We start from the raw sequence: 6,000 nt of genomic DNA on the forward strand, positions 1-6,000 counted from the left end.
TACCTGAAAAAGAATTCAGAATAATGATCAAAAATCTTTAAAACAAAATGGAATTACAGATGAAAAGACTAGAGACAAGGATTGAGAAAATGCAAGACATGTTTAACAAGGACCTAGAAAAATAAAGAAGAGTCAATCAATAATGAACAATGAAATAACTGAGATTAAAAGCACTCTGGAGGGAACCAATAGTAGAATAACTGAGGCAGAAGAGAGGATAAGTGAGATGGAAGATAGAATGGTAGAAATAAATGAAGCAGAGAGGAAAGAAGAATTAAAAGAAATGAAGACAACCTCAGAGACCTCTGAGACAATGTTAAATGCCCCAACATTCTAATAAGTGTCCCAGAAGAAAAAGACAAAAAGAAAGCATGAAAAAAAACTTGAGGAGATAATAGTCAAAAACTTCCCTAAAATGGGGAAGGAAATAGCTGTCCAAGTCCAAGAAATCCAGAGTCCTAAGCAGGATAACCCAAAAGCAAAACACTGAAGACACAGATTAGTCAAACTAACAAAAATTCAACACAAAGAACAAATATTAAAAGCAGCAAGGGAAAAGCAACAAATAACATACAAGTTGATCCCCATAAGGATAAGAGCTGACTTTTCAGTAGAAACTCTTCAGGCCACAAGGGAATGGCAGGACATACTTAAAGTGATGAAAGAGAAAAACCTCAACCAAGATTACTATACTCAGCAAGGATCTCATTCAGATATGAAGGAGAAATCAAAAGCTTTATAAACAAACAAAAGCAGAGAGAATTCATCATCACTAAACCAGTTCTTCGATAAATGCAAAAGGATCTTCTCTAGATGGGAAACAAAGAAATGATTTATGAAAATGAACTCAAAACAACAAATAAGTAGTAACAGGATCATATTTATCAATAACTACCTTAAATGTAAATGGGTTAAATGCTTCAACCAAAAGACAAAGACTGGCCAATTGACTACAAAAAGAAAACCCCTATATATGCAGTCTATAAGAGATCCACCTCAAACCTAGGGACACATACAGACTGAAAGTGAGGGGCTGTAAAAAGATACTTCATGCAAATGGTGAACAAAAGAAAGCAGGAGTCACAATACTCACATCAGATAAAATAGACTTCGAAATAAAGACCGTGATAAGGGACAAAGAGGGACACTACATAATGATCAAAGGATCAATCCAAGGAGATATAACAATTATAAATATATATACACCCAACATAGGAGCACCTCAATACATAAGGCAATTGCTAACACATGTGAAAGAGGAAATTAACAATAACGCAAAAATCATGGGGGACTTTAATACCCCACTCATACCTATGGATAGATCAACCAAGCAGAAAATTAGCAAGGAAACACAAGTTTTAAATGATACAATGGGCCAGTTAGACCTAATTGATATCTTCAGAATATTTCACTCAAAAACAATGGATGTCACCTTTTTCTCAAATGCACATGGAACATTCTCCAGGATAGATCACACCCTGAGTCATAAATCCAGACTTGGTAAGTTTAAAAAATTGAAATGTCAAGCATCATTTCTGCTCACAATGCAGTCAGATTAGATGTCAATTACAGGAAAACACACACACACACAGTGGCAGACTTTATTTTTTGGGGCTCCAAAATCACAGCAGATGGTGATTGCAGCCATGAAATTAAAAGACACTCGCTCCTTGGAAGGAAAGTTATGACCAACCTAGAGAGCATATTAAAAGCAGAGACATTACTTTGCCAACAAAGGTCTGTCTAGTCGAGGTTATGGTTTTTCCAGTGGTCATGTATGGATGTGAGAGTTGGACTGTGAAGAAGGCTGAGCCCTGAAGAATTGATGCTTTTGAACTGTGGTGTTGGAGAAGACTCTTGAGAGTCCCTTGGACTGCAAGGAGATCCAACCAGTCCATCCTAAAGGAGATCAGTCCTGGGTGTTCATTGGAAGGACTGATGCTGAAGCTGAAACTCCAATACTTTGGTCACCTGATGTGAGGAGCTGACTCATTTGATGCTGGGAAAGATTGAGTGTAGGAGGAGAAGGGGGTGACAGAGGATGAGATGGTTGCATGGCATCACCGACTCAAAGGACATGAGTTTGGGTAAACTCTGGGAGTTGGTGATGGATAGGGAGGCCCCCAAAAATAAAGTCAGCCACTCTTTCCACTGTTTCCCCATCTATTTGCCATGAAGTGATGGGACCGGATGCCATGATCTTAGTTTTCTGAATGTTGAAATGGAATATTATTCAGCCATATGAAGGAATAAAATTGGGTCATTTGTAGAGACATGGATAGAGACTGTCATACAGAATGAAGTAAGTCAGAAAGAGAAAAAGAAATAGCATACATTAGTGCATATATATAGAATCTAGAAAAATGGTATAAAGGATCTTATCTGAAAAGAAGTAGAGACAGAGATGTAGAGAACAAATATATGGACACCTAAGGAGGAAAGGATGAGTTGGGGGTCTTGGGATTGAAAGATAAATATATTTAATATAAAAATATAATTATATTTAATTAATATTATAATAAATATAATATTATTATATAAGTGTGTTAATATACTTATTAATATAAAATACAAGATTATATTATTATTATATATCTATTATATACATATTATAAGGTATATAGCATATATTTATTAATATTTAATAATGCTTATTATTATATAATAATAATTAATAATTAATTATTAAATATTAATTAATAACAAACTATTATTAATAATTTAATAATGCTTATTAACAGTCATATATTTATTTATATGTTATATTTACATACACAAATTAATATTTATATATAAATATAAATACTGAAATATAAATATTTGTGCTATACATAAAACAGATAGCTAATGAGAACCTATTGTATAGCTCAGAGAATTCTACTCAATTCTCTGTGGTGACCTAACAAGAAGGAAATACAAAGAAAGACAGAATATATGTTTATCTATGTAGCTAATTCACCTTGCTGTACAGTAGAGGCTAACACAACATTGTAAAACTATACTTCAATAAAAATTAATTTTAAAAAGAGTAGGAGAGTATAGATTACAGATTAAGAATAGGCTGTTTGACAGTCATAAATTAAGATGGAATAATAAAATACACAAATATTGTAATACTACTAAATATTAGTATTTTAAATTCCTAGATTATTCATAGAAATGAGGACAAGTATTTCATAATACTTTTCCAAAACATTTTTCCATATTATATGGTATATAATGAAAATGAATTTTTAAAAGTGTAATTTTGAACATTTAGTTTCCTTCTCAAATTATTTCTTAATTAAAATCTCAATATTGGGATAGCTTAATATCACTAAAGGAGATCAGTCCTGGGTGTTCATTAGAAGGACTGATGCTGAAGCTGAAACTCCAATACTTTGTCCACCTCATGCGAAGAGTTGATGCATTGGAAAAGACCCTGATGCTGGGAGGGATTGGGGGCAGGAGGAGAAGGGGACAACAGAGGATGAGATAGCTGGATGGTATCACCGACTCGATGGACATGAGTTTGAGTAAACTCCAGGAGTTTGTGATGGACAGGGAGGCCTGGCATGCTGAGATTCATGGGGTCGCAAAGAGTCAGACACCACTGAGCAACTGAACTGAACTGAACTGAATATCACTAAGTTGGTAATTTAATAATTTTGCAGTTAGTGTAAACAATATTTGAAGCAAAGGAATTTTAAAGACAAACAGAAAAATATGTACACATGGATAAATAGAGGCATAAATGATGGATAAATCACTCCATTTTATAAATTTCATTGGTCATATCTCCAGGTCACTTTGATACTTGCCTGTTCAAATCTTTATTCTACCTCCAAGATCACATCTGTCCATGATCCATTGTCTTCTTTTACCTCAATTTAGAAGACTAAGAGTTGACAATAATGCTAGATAAGGCAGTTATGAATCACAGAGTAGTTTAAAAGTAGAAGGCTGTGTCAGTCCCCCTTGGCAGAACCTGGAATTAATCTCTATGAAAACACTTACCTAAACTATGTTGAAAACTCCTTTCTGTGTTTGGGAACAAATAGTGATAGTAGCATTCCTGAAACATTTTACCCAGCTAATATTGTTAATGAATCAGTATTGATGAAACAATACTGATTGTTGTAATGTAACAATATTGTTAATATTGTTGATGTAATAAGCAATGTTGTCATTGCTTATTATCACATGACATGGGTTATTGTTTCTGTTTTGGTACACTGCTCATGGTCATGAACTCTTAAGCTTTGTTTTGAATATCCAAAGAACAATGTTGTATTTATTACTAGAGACTAAGTCATACAAGCATTCTATATGTCATGTACTAATTTATATTGCATTCTACCAAGCATGTTCTGGAGTTGATAGGACTTGAAAATATACCTTATTTTATAGGCTATTCAAAAGTAGGTTTTTCATTATTGATTTTAGGAAATTATTTCAAAAATTTAAATATTATTCTATAGTGAGAAGCAATATAATTTTATTTACATAGTGAGAAGACCTTGCTTTTATTGGTCATGTGTTCCAAACCAATCTACTAAAATAGTCTTTCTCACAACTTTCTTCTTTTTACAACATTATGTGACAGTGCAAATGGTGACTCTATAACACCATGAGACTTTTAAATATGATTAGATCATTAAGTAGAATCATCAAGAACACAGGACATCCAAAAACATTTTTTTTACCAAAATGAGAATGCAGCTTATTGTTTCTCAATTTGTAAAAGCTAATTGGGTCATGGCATGATTTCTGCTCTGTGAAAGACAGAGTTCTGTGTAATCCAAGCAGCTTGCCATGGAACAGATGGTGATAAAGGGAAATTAGAATTCATTTTCAAAAATATTTTTATTAGGGAAAAATCTAACTTCTATATAATAATTTATGATCTGTGAAGAAATATAAAGGTAGTCTATTTCTTTTGGTTCTTTCTTATTCCTTCACATAATTGTACAACCTAAAAAGATTTTACTCTGTTAATTTCCACTATTTTTTACATATTGGTATTTAACTTTTTAACATTAAATTATCAGTTCTTCTATGTTGATCCCATTCTTCCTACAGTTGGTTTTTTTTTTTTTTTATTTATTACCACAGTTGCTCAATATGCTTGTGAATTGAATGAAACATATTTATATAGCTTCCTTTCCTTCATTGAACATATCTAGAGTAAGCATATATTTAAAATTAAACCTTAGAGATGATTTAAACTGGGTGGTGGATACCCATTTTTCTTAATATCTAGTTCACAAATTATCATGGATAATATCATTATTTTTGAGTTTTTATGTCACTCAATTTAAGTAGACAAGGATTTATCTCATTAACAATGTTAATAAAGCAACCTTATAAACCTATAGAAAAGGTAAATAAGAAATGTCAGGGCTACAAATCTGGAACAGTATGTATAATTTAACATGCTGGGAAAGGAAGACTTAGTGGCTACTGTGTACCAAGTAGTGCTAGATATTCCATGTAGGAATTTATGATATAGTGGGCCTATAAAATAAGATATATTTTCTTTAAGTCTACTAAAACCTCTTCACCATTTACAGGCCAGTAAAAAACTGTTGTTTCTCATTCTTTATCGGATTTGACATTGTATGTATGCCTACAGAAACTTCCCTGGTAGCTCAGCTGGTAAAGAATCTGCCTGCAATGCAGGGGACCCCAGTTCCATCCCTGGGTCAGGAAGATCCCCTGGAGAAGGGATAGGCTACCCGCTCCAGTATTCTTGGGCTTCTCTGGTGTCTCAGACAGTAAAGAATCTGCCTGCACTTCGGGAGACCTGAGTTTGATCCCTGGATTGGGAAGAACTCCTGGAGAAGGGAACGGTTACACATGTCAGTTTTCTTGCCTGGAGAATTCCATGGACAGAGGAGCCTGGCGGGCTACAGTCCATGGGGTCGCAAAGAGTCAGACATGACTGAACGACTCTCACTTCACTTCACATGCCTACTGATGGCATTAGGCATTTTCAAGAACACTACCACAAAAAGGTAG

The sequence above is a fragment of the Odocoileus virginianus genome, chromosome 12 (assembly GCF_023699985.2).
Source record: "Odocoileus virginianus isolate 20LAN1187 ecotype Illinois chromosome 12, Ovbor_1.2, whole genome shotgun sequence".
Lineage (NCBI taxonomy): Eukaryota > Metazoa > Chordata > Mammalia > Artiodactyla > Cervidae > Odocoileus > Odocoileus virginianus.